This window comes from Tenebrio molitor, chromosome 8 (genome assembly GCF_963966145.1).
Source record: "Tenebrio molitor chromosome 8, icTenMoli1.1, whole genome shotgun sequence".
In the NCBI taxonomy this organism is placed as follows: Eukaryota; Metazoa; Arthropoda; class Insecta; order Coleoptera; family Tenebrionidae; genus Tenebrio; species Tenebrio molitor.
In genome coordinates, this window is record NC_091053.1 from 12,389,538 (window position 1) to 12,406,663 (window position 17,126).

At 34.7% G+C, this 17,126-nt stretch overlaps 2 long non-coding RNA genes across 6 annotated transcripts; both read left to right on the forward strand.

Moving 5' to 3' along the window:
- The first annotated feature begins 1,055 nt into the window (after positions 1 to 1,055).
- Positions 1,056 to 4,880, forward strand: LOC138136442 (uncharacterized). The gene is made up of 2 exons (XR_011161289.1): positions 1,056 to 1,196; positions 4,195 to 4,880. It is a non-coding gene; the product is annotated as an uncharacterized lncRNA (long non-coding RNA).
- A 4,341-nt stretch (positions 4,881 to 9,221) lies between these two features.
- Positions 9,222 to 13,370, forward strand: LOC138136441 (uncharacterized). 5 transcript variants are annotated; one of them, XR_011161288.1, is made up of 6 exons: positions 9,222 to 9,921; positions 9,969 to 10,737; positions 10,790 to 10,889; positions 10,938 to 11,048; positions 11,100 to 12,885; positions 12,939 to 13,370. It is a non-coding gene; the product is annotated as an uncharacterized lncRNA (long non-coding RNA). The 5 variants fall into 5 exon arrangements; XR_011161286.1 differs by having other exon boundaries at positions 10,790 to 11,048; XR_011161287.1 differs by having other exon boundaries at positions 10,938 to 12,885.
- The last annotated feature ends 3,756 nt before the right edge of the window (positions 13,371 to 17,126 follow it).

Below are 17,126 nucleotides of genomic sequence, written 5' to 3' on the forward strand. Positions count from 1 at the left end.
GAGTTCGTTGGTGAGAAAAAAAATGGCGTCGTCATCCATCTAGAAATTCAAACTGGACTTAAGTAAAGTGCATCATGACAACTTTAGGCGAACATCCCGTGATATGCGCGAACATCAAAAAAGCATCCGTAGCTGCTATTAAGGCACTCCATAAATTAATTTTTCAAGAAGATGCAGGCCGTCGAAACCGTCAGAAGTTGCGAGAGTTTGCTGGCTTCGATTTCAATGAAAATTCGGAAGAGTTCCAGGAAAAAATGAATTGGATTGAAACAAATTTAACCCTGGCAGACCTTATTGCTGTTTGTTCGATTTTCAACATGGATTATCAGGGAAATGAATCAACTTTAGCCAAGCGCATTTGCGAGCAGTTAGTCAACATAAATGAATGGAACATAGAAGAACCAGACGACACGGAGGAGGAAGCTGAAGGTGAAGTCGACTCCGTCAATGAACCTGAAGATTTGCAGGCGTCGCGTCCCAGATTCACGATGAGTTTTCGAGACGTAGAAGACAGCATCCGGTCCTTTTCGGGAGAGGATAATTATCAAGTTGAAACGTGGTTATCCGACTTTGAAGAAATGGGTCGAATTATGGGCTGGTCTGGGTTGCAGAAGGTTGTATTCGCCAAGAAATCCTTGTCGGGGTTGGCCAAATTATTTATTCAAAGTGAACGCGGATTGTCCACCTGGCTGAAATTACGATCTGCTCTGCTGGATGAATTTTCACAAAAAATGAATAGTGCAGAATTACACCAAACGTTATCGAAGAGAACAATGAAGAAAGAGGAATCAGTCCAACAATATTTACTAGCCATGAGGGAACTGGCGTCCAGAGGGTCCATCGAAGTGGATGCACTCATCCAATATGTGGTGGATGGTATTCCAGACTACACAAATAACAAAATGAGTTTGTATGAAGCCAAGGATTTGAAGGAGCTGAAGACAAAACTAGATGTGTATAGCAAAATTAAGAAAAAGTGTGTTAAATCAGTTTCAGCTAGCAACAACAAACCTGGTGAGCCACCAAAGAAGAGTACAAGTTCGTCTGCTGGAAAAGGGGGAATGTCAGTTGTTCGATGTTACAACTGCAATGAAGCTGGACATTATGCAAGTAGCTGCCAAAAGCCGAAGCGAGAAAAGGGTTCATGCTACACATGTGGAGGAACTGACCATATTCGAAAAAATTGTCCCAGCAAAGTAAGTCCAAAGCGGTCTAATGTAGACACAAGCGCTCATTTGGTGTCACCTAGTATTGTTCCGAGTTATTTACTTAATATTAATCTTGAGATTTGTAATGTCAATGCGATTGTTGATACTGGCAGTCCTATATCACTTTTAGCAGAAAATTTAATTCCAAGTCATGTGAAACTTGAACCTTATGTAAGTGATGTGAATTTTGAGGGTGTCAACGAAAGCAAATTGACAGTATTAGGAACATTACAACAAAAGTTATTAATCGGAGACTGTGAGATTATTTTGAATTTTTACGTTGTTCCAAATTCAACCATGAAATGTTCTTGTTTACTAGGTCGCGATTTTGTCTCTCATAGAGATCTAGAAATAAGTTTCGATAATTTAAATGTACAAGTCAAAAAACGTCTACCTGCTAAGAATGCTGAAACTTTTGCAAATGATATTTTCCATATTGATGTTGTCAGTGATAACGATTCGTTTGTGTTAGATATAGATTCAAAAGTACCATATGAACTTCGAGTTCGGGTGCAGGATATTATGAAAAAGCATTATTTTGAGCCAGTGAGGCCTGATGAACCTGTCACTCAGTTGGAAATGGAGCTGGTAGTAAAGCCGAATGTACAGCCATTTTATTTTAATCCAAGACGTTTGTCTTTTAACGAAAAAAAATCAGTTTCTCAGATAATAAATGATCTATTAGCTCGCGGCATAATTAGACCCAGCAAATCACAATTCGGAAGTCCGATTGTCCTAGTCAAAAAGAAATCGGGAGAATTCAGAATGGCAGTGGACTATCGAAATTTGAACAAAATGACTTTTCGCGATAACTATCCTATTCCAAGGATTGATGATCAAATTGATAACTTACGAAACAAACATTATTTCACTCGTCTAGATTTGAAAGATGCTTTCCATCATATCCAACTTAAAGAAGCCTCGATTCCGTACACTTCTTTTGTCACTTTTATGGGTCAATTCGAATACGTTAGACTACCATTTGGTTTAACTAGTGGACCATCATTTTTCATGCGCTTTATAAACACAGCTTTTAGAGAGCTTCTTGATGAAAATAAAATTCAAATATATCTAGATGACTTACTTATTGCTACAGAAACGGTGGAAGAAAACCTAGAAATTCTGAAAAGGGTTCTCAAAATTTTGGTCGACAACAAGTTAGAACTTAAGTTAAGGAAATGTGAATTTTTAGCTACGAAAATAAATTATTTGGGATATCGTGTTAGTGCTGTCGGGATTACTCCAAATCCGGAAAACATTGTTTCTGTGTCGAACTATCCTTTACCAACTAATTTCAAAGAACTACATAGTTTCTTAGGACTAGTGTCTTACTTTCGGAAGTTTATAAAGAACTTTGCTCTTATTGCTAAACCTCTGTATGACTTATTGAAATCAAATTCTGAATTTCGTTGGAATGATCACGCACTAGACAGTTTTACTGTTTTAAAAGAAAAATTAATATCCGAACCGGTGTTGACCATTTATTCACCTTCCGCTGAAACCGAATTACACTGCGATGCCAGCGCAAACGGTTTTGGTTCAGTCTTATTACAAAAACAGCAAGATGGTAAGTTTCATCCGATCTGTTACTTTAGTAAACGTACAACACCGGCAGAAAGCAAATACCATAGTTTCGAGCTAGAGGCGCTAGCTATTGTCTACTCGCTAGAAAGATTTCGAGTCTATTTACAAGGCATTCGCTTTAAAATAGTCACTGACTGTAACAGTCTAAAGTTAACTTTAGAAAGAAAAGAGGTAAATCCTCGAATTTTACGTTGGTCGCTGATTTTACGAAATTATGATTATGTTTTGGAACACCGATCTGCGGACCGTATGAAACACGCGGACGCGCTGAGCAGAAATTGCGGCATATTAATTATCGAAGAAAACAGTGTTGAGAGAAACTTGCAAATTTTACAAGGTTTAGATGAAAAAATTGAAGTCATCAAACAGAAATTAGAATTGTCCGAGGATAAATTGTTTGAACTAAATAATGGGTTGATTTATCGGAAACAAGGAGAAAATTTGTTGTTTTATGTGCCAAAATCCATGGAATATAATGTTATTAGTGACAGCCATAATGTCATGGGTCATCAAGGTGTTAACAAAACCATGGAATATGTAAAACGCGTCTATTGGTTTCCTGAGCTCAAGGACAAAGTTCAAAATTTCATAAAGAATTGTCTAAAATGCATCACGTATTCACCAAAATCGGGGAAAGTTGAAGGCAAATTACATTGTCCCGAAAAAGGTGATTTACCCTTTCACTGTATACATGTCGATCATTATGGTCCGTTAGAAAAAACCTCTCATCGGCACAAGTATATATTTGAAGTTATTGATGCTTTTACAAAGTTTGTCAAGTTATATCCAACTGTGACTACAAATGCGGATGAAGCCATTAAGCATCTTAAGTCATATTTTTCGAATTTTAGCAAGCCCATTAGATTAGTTGCAGATAGAGGAAGTGCTTTTCGAGGGGACAAATTTAAAACATTCTTAGAAGACCAAGGAATTCAACTTGTGTTGATAGCCACGGGTACTCCCCAGTCTAATGGTCAAATCGAACGCATTAATCGCTCGTTAACGCCGATGTTGGCTAAATTAGTAGAAACTACAGACAAATGGGACCGGTTATTGGGAGAAGTAGAGTTTGCTTTTAATAATTCCATAAACCGTTCAACCGGAGTTACTCCGTCACATTTATTGTATGGTACAAACCAAATTGGGGGAACTAATGATAATTTACGACTTTTTCTTGAACAACAACAAAACAAAAAAAAAGATTTCGAGGAAATCCGCCAACATGCAGTTGACAAGGTTCATGAGGTCAACACTTACAATGAGAATTATTATAATAAGCACCACAAACCTCCAACGCAGTACAAAGTAGGTGATTATGTTATGCTTAAGAATGTCGACACCACTGCGGGAGTTAATAAAAAGCTTATTCCAAAATTTAGGGGTCCATATGTAGTCAAAACAGTTTTAGATAACGATCGATACATAGTCGTCGACCCGGAGGGACATCAATTAACACAGTTACCTTTTGAAGGAACATGTTCACCACAGAACATGAAAAAATGGTTAGATCCGGGGCAGTGAAGAAAAAAAAAACATTCAATTTATGTCCAACTTATGTCAAATTTATGTTCAACTTATGTCAAATTTATGTTCAATTTATGTCCAACTTATGTCAAATTTATGTTCAATTTATGTCAAACTTATGTTCAATTTATGTCCAACTTATGTCAAATTTATGTTCAATTTATGTCAAACTTATGTCCAACTTATGTCAAATTTATGTTCAATTTATGTCAAATTTATGTTCAATTTATGTCCAACCTATGTCCAATTTATGTCCAACTTATGTTAAATTTCTTTTCAACTTATGTTAACGCTTAGAAATAGATCTTATGTTCCTTGTGTGTCCCATGAAACTCTAAGATTGTATTCGTGATTGAGGGCAATCATACTGTCAGGATGGACGAACTGTAGTATTAAAGAATTCAAATTTAAATTTAGCGCCGCCCTACAGTAAGTTTTGTGCTCGAGGTTGGGAGTACGATCTAAGAGTATGTGGTGATCAAGAGCGCGTCGAGGCTAGATCATAGTCTCGTGCTCGTGTACAGAATATGTAAATTTTTTGAATAAACGTTGTTACTGTTGTTAGTTGTGCACGCTCATTTTAACCAGAAACAAACCGTGAAGTTACTACATAAAAAAAAAACAATTGCTGAATTTAATCTTAATCTAAGTTCTATGCAGAAAACCGTGAATAATTTGTTTTGTTAAATTATTATTAATTCAACGTTGCGCTTCAGTTTAGCTGGAAAGTTGAACGAAGGCAGGCGAACCCATCCTGGATTATGGCCGACGAAGCTAGTGCGTACGTACGATTCTATCAGTTTCTGTGTTCTCTCGCGTCAACTCGAGCCGAGAGTACGACTAGGCTCTCGATCGCTGTTTGTTGTCCGGGTGGGCTAGCCTACCCTGGCAGTCCAAGCGTACCAGCGTACACACGTGCGCATGCTGTTACGAGTATATGAGTTTGATAGCGTCTAATGCATTACTGAAAAGATTTTTTTTTTCACGAATAAAACAAGACAACAGTGTCATCGATCATATGTTTACCTTTTTTTTTAGATTGTGATAAAGCCAGACAATAAATTTTATACTGTTTCGTGTACTTATTTGTATTTGTATTTGTCAATACTAATACATAATACATACTATCTAATAATAAAATATTTCAGATTTAATTAAATCTGAAATAAATGTTAAAAATAAAAACTAGGAAGGCGCAATCAAGAAAGAAAGACCGTAAATTTTGAAATTTATTTATATAAAAATACCCATAGCCTAATAGGGTACTGGACACTTGAATTTTACTTATAATTTAATGAGCCTTATATCAGTTACTAGAAACAGCTTACATTGTAAATCAATATGAATCATATATGTACAAATAGGGTGATCTTAAGCTGTAGGCGATCGGACCTACCGTAACCAAGTGCAGGCTCTAGGCCTGCCTTACTGAAACTCGCACGCGCACATTGTCATAATATGATGAAAAACAAATAGTTCGAAATTTAAATAAACCATGTCCTGATCTGGTAAATTTACTTTATAATGAAAAGAGACGGTGCACGCGCATGTTTTCAACTTCGTGGTATCAAAAGTGTCAATGGATTTCTGGAAGCATAAACAAGAATAGATTGTATTGTTGGTATTATTTATTATTTTGCGAAAACACACGGAGTCCCTGGAATTCAACCGGTTATAATAATTTGAAACAATTAGAATTAGCAATGTCAATCCAGAAACACGAAATTTCGAAAGAACACGTACACGCGGCCTTAAAATTCAAACTTTTTGGGAAACAACAGAGCATTGCAGCTGCGTTAGATTCGGGACATCGGGTAAGCATTTTGAGACATAACGAAAAAATGAAAGAGAATCGGGATATTTTAAAACGTTTAGTCGATATGACACTCTATTCATCGACACAGGAATTGGCGTTTCGTGGTCACGATGAAACAGAAACGTCATTAAATCAGGGCAATTTTAAAGAGCTCGCCAAACTTTTAAGTACGTATGATAAAAATTTTAAACTTTTTTAAACGAATATTCTGTATTTAGTGGTTTATCAAAAACCATTCAGAATGAGTTAATTGAAAGCATCACGAAAGTGATAATAAAAACCATAGAATCAGAAGTAGATAAATCTGTTTGTTTCTCGTGGCAAAAGATCGAAAGGCAGATGATCTTTTTAACTTATTGACAACGACTTTTAGTAGATTCAATCTTCTACAAAAATTAGTAGGTCAAACGTATGACGGAGCTTCAGTGGCTTCAGTAATGGCAAGAGAGCAGTCAAAAATTCGTTCAATAGCTCCCCAAACAAAGTTCACACATTGTTATGCCCACAGACTAAATTCAATATTACAGGATGCTTCAGGTAAAATCAAAGAGTGTCGAATATTTTTTTGCTAATGTTGCCGGATTTTCAAGTTTTTTTTCAAAATCAACGAAAAGGACCAAATTATTAGATGATGACTTAGGGTTAATTGTGTAAAATGACAAAAAAAAAGTGCATATGTATAATGGTATACATTAATCCTTATGCAGGGCCTAAGTGCCTACCCAGATTTTTTTAGTACGAGCCGCCACTGAATACTTGCCTAATAAATAAGGCAAAACATTTACACACATTAAAATCTCTGAAAAATACATCGATAAAATCCAGTTATCAGCACGGGTTTTGTTACAGGTTTCTAAGTAACAACAATTAAAAGATAGGTTTACAATATGACAATCTAGCCAAAATTGTGCTCACTACTTGTACGCTTTTTTTTTAATAGAAGTGTACATTATTGTAATATTTGAATATTTTGTAACCACTACCAACACACTTTTCCATAGAAGCATAAGGAGATTCTGGACTCGTAAATGGCTGAAGAGGCGATATTTCGGACGTGGATTATCAAGTTTATTTTTCGAGGAACTGGCCGTGGAGGATAAAGAGTTTCAAAAATTTTACAAAAATGTCAATAAGAACTTTGGAGGACTTGCTAGGTAAAGTGGGCCCAAAAATCTGTAGACAAAACAACCTTTAAAGAATGTATTTCACCCAGAATTCGATTATTGCTAGCACTTAGACATCTTGCCACAGGAGAAAATTTTCAGAGCTTACATTATGGCTTCAGAATTTCAGTACCATCTACCGTATATCCCCGGATTGAGTTCACAAGAGGAAAAACATTTTTATTTTTGATTTTACGCAAAAACTTCAGAAGAATAACATTTAACATTAAAATAAAAGAAAATGCAGAAAAGATGTTTTACTTTTTTTTTAAATCAAATGATAATAATTGAATATAAAAGTATTCTATTAACTCTCCGCCGTTTTCAGCACATAATTCAAACCCTACATCAAAGTTCAAGCTTCTGAACACCCGTGCGTGATACATAAGTGTTGGGAAATTTTTCATTAAATTTTGTAATTATGTGACGAAAACCGGCCCAACACTCGGTTTGTCTAAAGACAACATTTTGAAACACTAGTAAGTAGTTTGTCCAAAAACGATTTATAACAAAATTAAAGTCCAAGTCCAAATTTTAATAGAAAATGTGAATTTAAGAATGCAGTATATCAATATGGAGATTTTAATAACGGAAATGGTTGTTTCAAATGAAGCAAAAAATGTTATTCCTCTGAAGTTTTTCCGTAAAATAATTTTTTTTTCCTCTTGTGAACTCAATCCGGGGACATACGGTATATCACACATTGTCCCAGAGACAGACGGGAACTTTAAAATCTCGTAAAACACTCTTAACGACTCATAAGAAACAGGTCATCCCCTATTCCTTGAGAGTCTCTATGTTTGCTTAAGATTATGGTTAAGAGTTGCTTATGAGTGTTATCAACACACCTTAATGCGATTGTTTGTTTTTTTTTTTAAATTACATTATTTTATAATTTTTCTTTTTGTTTCTATGAATGAGCATGGTTGTTCATATTTTCATATTCAAAATAAAAATCTCTAGAAAACTGAGCAAAAAAGGTAATAGTGCAATTTGAAAAAAAAAAAGTTGACTATCGTCTGTCGAAAATAGAACTCAAGAACAAACGACACAAATTTGATGTCCCACTTTTTTTGCCCGCAATAGTACATAATTTGTTGTTGAATTAGAATTCTGAAAAGGAACACTAAATTACTGATTCTATACAATAATAAACGAATAAACCTCAGCATCAAGAAACAAACACAATTAAAAATGAAACAAACAGAATTAAACAGGAACACTGAATTACTGACTCTATACAATAATAAAAATCAGCACCAACAATTAAACAGAATTAAAATGAAACAAACATAATTAAAATGAATTACTTAAACAGAATTAAAATGAAACAAACTGAATTAAAATGAAACAAACAGAATTAAAATGAAACAAATTATTTTGAAACCTAAATTGGGCTTGAAACGCTGTTACGCAAGTGCCATGTCATGCAACTAAATACCGTTGATCTGCTACTTCTAAAAATTGTTCTGCATTGGTTTGATTCCCCAAAACTGTTCTAATTAATTCTACCTGGCTTTACCGTTACCGTGTTGTCTACGTTTTCTACCGACTCCCTTTCTACTTTGCTTTGTTACTTTCCTAACTAAAAGTGCAAAAGATTCTAGTTATTTTCTACGATAAAGCACTCTGTTTCTAATTTGCAATTCTCGGCCCCCTAATTACAAATATGCCACAAATGCTAAAAAAAGTAAATTAACCTAATGAACATTGATTTGGTGGTTCTCTCAATTTGAAACCTGCTAACATCAAATTCATTAATTCAATTATCCCCTGATTTTAACTGGACCACCCAAATTATCGAACGAGTAAATTTTGCAATGTTTCTTTTCCCATGAAAACTGTTATCTTTGTGTTGTGCTCGGACCTGGCGCGTATAGTGGCGGCCGGGGAAAATGAGAATGACTTAAATCACTCTGGGCTGTATTCAAATAAAACTGTAATGGTTATCATTATAAATATTTACGATAGGGCCAAATTTTTGCCTGTCACTACCTGCAAACAAAACCCTTCTTAAATCGTTCCTTCTAAGAACACAGGTATTCCAAGAAATCTGTCCCTGTCGTAAATCTTTATAATGATAACCATTACAGATTTATTTAAATACAGCCCAAAGTAATTTAAGTCATTCCCATTTTCCCCGGCCGCCACTATAACTGCATTTTCAAAGAAAGGTTGGCAGATTTCACTTGAGGAATGTGGTACCACCCTTGCCGACAAAGGCATCAATAAAATTTACACTGACCCGTCCGCATTTCCGTCGCAAATGAACGGTATTTAAAACATTTCGTTGAAATTATTTTAAAAATTAAAATTCTTAATTTATCGAACCTATTCGGACCGTTACAGTACGAGGGACATACCATCAGCCCGTTTACCGTCACTTCTACAACATCCTGTAGGTTCAAGTATCGATGGAATTTCAGCTGATACTAAAGCTCTTTTGATAATGTCATTGATATTTCCCGGTATAAGTATATTGATGATTATATTAGGTAATATTTATAATTCATTGTCTTTTATTTATGAGCCACTGCATAAATTATTTTGCCAATATTTGCTGTCTACATTCTAACTGTCTTCAAGAGTCTAACCAACATGGCTTACGAGACGAGTCGTTACCGAAGTAAATTTATAAAATGTATTTAACTTTTAATAATATTATAGTTTCAGACGATGAAGATGAATGTTACCTCCATTTGCACAACATCTTTTTCAAATTTGGTTACCACAGTATTACAAAAATGTTCAATATGTGCTGCATATTCTTTCACACTCTCTGCTACCTTCTGCAGTTGTACTACCTTATAATGAAATTTAATTACAATTTGGTGATGAGATATTCCTTCGGCATGTTTCTTGTACTTTATGTAAGTATACTAACGAAATTGTATAAACAGTAATCAATCATTTCCTCGAAGATGATGTTCGCAATGGTTTTCCTAACTGTGATCGAAAAAAGAGTAGCAACACTTTCCATCCAATTTAGCAACTTTGCCTGGTCTCTTGACAGTGCAGGTGACAACGTTAAAAGCATGATCTTGGAAAATTCAGAGAGGAACAACAAAATGAACAACATTGTGTTGTTGTTGGCAGCTTCCGCGATCGTTATCAATTTGCCCATCTGGGCAGACCAAAACGAATTATTTCTTTTTGGCCAGGTTTTTGAGTATTTCTTTGGCAAATTTTCAATAATACCATATGTAATTTATTCTGCAACTATGCCATACGTCTGTTATGCATGTTTCAGACTAGCGTTTGTATTCTTGTACCTTATTCTTCACGTACAAGTACAAGTTTTTCTTCTCAGCGAGGGTATTTTACAAATTTCTGACGATTTCAAACACTTGGAGGATCTGGACAAAATAAGAAACGTTCTATATCAAAAAACGATGCACAAAAAATTGTGCTTCTACATTCAACAACACTGTGAACTCAACAGGTTCTTTTTTAAATTAACTCATCAATTCAACTTAAAAAATACCATTTTACAGTTACGTGGAAAACATTTACAAATTGGTGCAGGTGACAATGCCAATTGTAACAATTCTGGGAGGACTTCTAACCATCAGTATTATCTTCTTTATTTTAGACGTGAGATAAATACTTGCCAATTACAACCTCTTCAAGTAACTGTTTCAGAATTTTCTCACCATGAGTAACATTCCGACGATTCGTATATATAGCATTTTGTTTTGCAACATTTGTTTTATCGCAATTTTTGCCAGAGCAGGTCAAGAAGTAGTAAATGAGGTATCTACTTCATCCCGTCTTTTTTCAGTTCCCACAATTTAGTTATTGTAGACAAGTCGAATTCATGACGCTCTAGTTTGTTGTCCTTGGCACGTGTGGAACGTTAGAAACAGAAAAACGCTTCTAATTTTTATGACAAATTCTCTAAAACCACTCAGTTTAAGTTTTGCAGGAATGACATTAGGTTACAAATTAGCTGTTGACGTGAGTATTTAACTTGAACCTAAACACTCTTCGAGATATCTGTTCTTGTAGGCCACCCGAATTTGTTGTTCTTACGCATTGGGTTTCTACCAATTAAGCAATAATTGATCCAAATCCACGATTTGGAAGTTCTTTTTGAAACTTCATTCTTACGCTTGAGAAACCCAAGTACTATGGTGAACAAAAAATTTCATCCACAACTGTCATTCCACTCACGTATGCTCTAAAGCAGCCTTTAGGAACGAATAACCTCACTTCACATGTTGACATATTGTATCAATGTTCTTATGGTTGACAGTAATGAATTTCAAACTGTAATTTGCAAATGTCAATCATAATGACAATAAAGGTTAAACTACACCCAATTTTTGTGAAATGACAGGAAATGGATGAACGAAATTTTTTGGCCTCAATAGTACAATTCGAGACACGGAATTTCTGGCATCACTGTCAATATACCATCAAAAACTGTAAAATAGGCTTTACATTGTTAACGTCAATTTTACCGTTTGTGACGATTTTGATTGACATGCGATTGACGTGAACAGAAAATAAATTTCAAAATTTGACTTTTGAATGTCACTTTGACAATAAAGAGTGATTTACATCGCAATTTTTTGAAGTGACAGAAAAATGATGCCCGAAATTCCGTGGCTCTATCTGTACATGATCGCACATTACATAGATAATTGACTTGAGTCAAAGTTTAGCTAGTTAGGGTTAATACTTTAGTGAAATAAGTAGAATTGGAAAGTGGCATTCATATTTGTATCTCTAACTTCCACCTCATAATCGTTTCTCACAGTACTGTGTGAACGGAATTTGATAAATAAATGGCACAACTTGTCAAAACGAAACGTCAAGCTAATTTTAAAGATTTTAAGCGATTTTGAGCTTTTAAGGGGCTCGTCGAACAAAAAAACGTTGTATTTAAACTGGCCCACTCATGCCAAAAAAGGCTCAATTTACACACAAACTCGTTAAATAAACTACTATTTCATTGCTGTTCGATAGAAGAACATGCTAATATAAATTAGCAGTGATTTAACTACTGCTACGCAGAGAAATTTGAAAGTTTTAAATTTCATCTAGAGAGAAAGACAATAGGAACATCCCACTTCTTGTTTTAAAATGTCTCCTGGCGCCTTCACCATTTTTGGAATTTATAGATTTACACTTTTTAAGAATAAATAATAACTACACATGTGATTATTGGATACTCTTATTATTTTTAAACATGGTTCAATATTTTGATAATTATTATTAGTGAAACCATAAATAAAGCTTTGCAGTAATAAGCCCTTTCATCTTTTTTTCCGATGCAATATTTATATACATATCTCCTTGTACCTTTATTAAGTAATTTAGTAAATGAAAAAAAATTATTACCTTGAAGACACTTATCGGTTGTGTAACATCCCTACCCCACCCCCCAAATCTTTTCCGTATAGTAAGAGGGGGTACGTCTGGCCCTATAAGGACCGCGACTCATCGGCGCAACGTCAGTTTGTCCTCTGCTTCTGCAAAATAAAGTGTTCCAGATGTTCCAGATTTTACCTTTCCGTGCTGGTTCCAATTTGGTTTTACCCAATGGTAACAGTCTTCCGGTGGAGCTGTGGGCCTTGATTTTGAGGTAAGTGTCAAAATTTTTTTATTGTTATGTTGTACTAATTTATTTTTTTCCAGATTCTTGGACCCAGCTTCGTTACTGACCGCTGCTGGAACCAGTTCCTATTGGAGTTCCGTTTGCAAAGGCGATCCAGTTTTGAAGGCTACCGTTCGAAGACAGATGATGGTGGAACGAGAACGTTACCTAAACGAGATGTTGAACCCAGGCTTATCGATTATTGTACCTATTGTATTGTATTGTATTGAACCTAAAAATGCATTCCAGTCAAATCGACGAAAAATAGTTCAGTGGAGAGCACCTACGGTACCTCAAACACCTGATGGGTTCTTCCGAGCACAAGACAAGAAACGGGGTTTTGGTGGACCAATGAGGACTAAATTCAGGAATCAGCGGTCAAGACCTTACCAGTTGCTTAGATGTTAAAAATGACAACTTGTAGATACATGTTAAAAAATTGTATATGATGTCAATAAAAATTTAATGTTAAACAGTTTATTTTTATTTTCTATGATTTAAGACACATAAAACAGAAACATCAAAAAAGTTAAAAAAAAAAGTGGAAGTGAACAAAATGATATGAGTTATCATAATGAAATTTCTATACTTAACTTATTTTATAAGACAAGCGCATTACGAATAATTTTTTGGTTCCAATTTTTTTAGTTTTTGCTAATATATAGTGTGGAAACTACTTATGGAATAAATTCAGTAATTTCAAAAATAATGACATTTGTGAAAAACACTGAAATAGTGCTTATTTTCAGTTGCTTCACTTGTTCATGACGTCATCCATTTTTCAGGTATGACGTCATCACCAATTTTTTTTAAATGACAAACCCCACATTTTCATTCTCTTTCAGATAGACTAGCTAAACGATGAATGAAAAAAAATGGTACCTTATACATATTATACATGTTATATTGTGTGAATTTGGAACAGCTATATGTAAAAGATATGCTTGCTTTTGTTGTTTATTTAAAATAATAATGTCTGGTCTGTTATGCTGAATATGAATGTCAGTTAAAACTGTACGATCAAAATATAATTTGTAATTGTCATTTTATGTTTATGTTTATAAATATAATGTGGTTGTGTATCCTTTAATAAGTTGAATTTAACTGCTAAATACATGTGTATAATTTTTGCAAATATATCATGACTAAAGCTCGAATTCTATGCAAATTGCATATTTGTTTCTATGACGTATATAGAAAAAATGTTGGATTTTCTGGGCGTATTAACAAATTTTGAATGAAATTAGGTCATTTTGAAAATGCATATTTTGCATATTTTAAGCACCTTGAGCATATTTTGGGAAAAATGCATATTAGTGTATATTTCTCCAATTTTCCAGATTTTTTTTGTCAAAAGTATGGAATAAATTAATTGCAAAATATTATATTATAACATAATTACATAAACATTTTTGTTTTATAATACAAAAATTTCCGATAATATTGCGGAATCTGGAAAAGTGCCCCGAATGCTTGCAGCGTTTCCACGTTGAATGGCAAGGGAAATCCTCTCGAAAAGGAATTTCTTTGATTTTGAATCGCCTGATTCCGCGATAAGTCGGTTTCCGATGACATTAATGAAATCGATGGCTTCTTTGCACCAAGGGCCTAAGGTTTCAAATGCTAAACCTTTAAACACGTAGTTTGACGAAATGATTGAACTATATTTGCTATGTTTGCGTTTGCAAGCCATTTCAGCGGCAAAACCTGAGACTTCAGATGATTTCAATACGTAACTGTCTGCAAGTGTATCTACAACAGTAATGTCCCAAACCAAAGGTTGACCTTTAATCCACGGTACTAAAGTCATCCCATCTGGGCGTTTTCCGTCATCCCGAGACAGTCCGTTTGGTTCTAAAGTTGAATTCACATGAATTGAAGTTAAAGACCGATTGATAATGGAATTAATTTCAGTGTGTCTTGAAAATCTACCACTGCTTTTGAAACAGCTTAGACCGTGGGTGCCAATTTCGTCAACTTTCGCATTGCATTTGCAAATATGAGGTGTACAAAGATTACAACCCAATCTTAAACCAATACAAACTTGGAAGGAAGTGTTATCTAAAAGAGTACCAATATTAGGAGAAGGTATTGCATGTAACCAAGATCCTGATTCTCTGCATTGCAAAGCTTTAAAACGAGCCAAGTCTCTAGGTGAATTAAAGATTAAGTCATTGGCAATTATTCCTTTGATATTAATATTATCCCAATTCTTCTGAAATTGTGGAATTGTTGGTATTTCGTTCTCATTTGCTACACCCCAGACTGCTAAAGCTTCATCATAATGGTGAATATTAAGCTCATTATCCTTTGAGTTTAGTAATAAAGAAACAAGCTTTTTAACCCCATTAATTGAAGATAGGAAAGCAGGGAGGCAAATATGGAAATGCGACGAATTCCCAGACCACCAAATCTAATCGGTAAAGTGGACTGACGCCATTGTAAATCAGTTAAACGTAAATTAAGTATTCTCTCTAAACAAGACTTTAAAGAAGAATCAATTGAATTAACATAATTAGAAAATTTCCAAAATGGAGTTGTTCTTAATAAAAAATTAAATTTTGGTATGAAAAGACAGTTTTTGATTAAAGTATAAGCCACGTGTCTGTTAAGGAGTTCAGCTTTGTTTAAAAGATTTTCAACTGTAATTATAGTTTTTTCGACGGTGTTTTTGAAACCTTGGTCAAAGATTGGAGAGCCTAAAAGAGATAAACTTTCTCTGTCACAGATTTTAATGCCTGGTGCTAAATTTTGAAATTCCTTTATGACTTTTAAATCTGTGTCTCCAGAACAGCAAAAGATCTCGCATTTGTTAAAGTTTAATTCAAGGCCAATTTCCTGAGATAAATTGATAACTTTCTTAAAGTCTGATAAAACTACTTCCGGGTAATCCGCTAAGGTTCCATCATCTAAATACCATATATTCATTTGAGAATCCAAAGATAAAATAATTGGTTGAATGGCAAGACTAAAAATCATGGGACCGCAGGGATCTCCTTGCTGAGCTCCAACAGAAGAAGAAATTAAATCATTACCGAAAAATAAAGTTGAAGGATTTCTATAGCATTGATAAAGATAAGGGTACAGAAGTGGGGTATGACATTGGATTTCTTTCAGAATACAATCCCGTTCGACTGAGTTAAAGGCATTTTTGAAATCTAATTTAAGAAGAACTTTGCCACGGTTTTGATCGTTATTAACAAAGGTTCGTGTGGTATGAATTGCTGCTTCGCATCCTAGTTTAGTTGCAACTCCAAGTTGGTGTGGAGATAAAATTTACGATATTTCGACTTTGAAAACAGGCTAGCTTTGAGGTCAATCTTCGCAAACAGTTTCCGATAGCGATCGGTCTAATTCCTCCATCTTTTTTGTTAAGGGCACATAAAGACAATAAATGGCAGATTTCTGAAGGAAGTTGCCCAGATAATAAAAAATTGCACAGTTTGGTTAAAGCTCTTAGTGCCTTCTGACCTGCTTCACCCGCTGACAAAGATATGATATCTTTCAAGTATTGTGGTCTCATGCCATCTAAACCTGGTGAAGAACCGGCAGGAAATGAATTGATAGCTTCTCGAACGTTTTGCTCATTGACTATTAAACTAATGTCTCCTGGTTTGAAAGGGTCTGGGAAAAAAAGTTCGCGAGATGGTGAAGGATGTTTTTTTTTAAGTTTTTCAGCAACATCTTCGTTGAATGAAGCTAATGAGTCATCCGAGGACAATAATTTAACAGCTCCTCTGATATCAAAATCGGCTAAATAAATTCATTAAAATTAAAAAAAAAAATAAATCTTTGGACGGGTCAATTTTAGTTTATACAGTGCATTTTTTTTAACTGTTGCCATAGGGAATTGCATGGTAAAACTTATACCCCCTGTTAACTTTTGTTCTGATGAAAATATTCAAACCATTTTTGGAACAAAGTTGGAAGATTTTTTAAACCACCGGATAGTTTACAATTCAATATCCTAAACTGTCGAAAAAGTTATGAAAAATATTTTAAAGCGCGCCGGAATAATAGTACGTCGAGCGGCCGCCAGAATAGCGTTCCTGTCGGCTCAACCTGACCAAATTCCAGTGCGACATTTACAAAATAGTCGAAGAAAAACATTTCGAACAATTCCTTTGATAATTTCTGTTAATTTGTTGAATTATTTGTGCGTTAACGTTTTTACGTTTTGTTTTTTTTTATAAAGAAATTTAATCATAGCCACCAGAAAATCTCGTTAT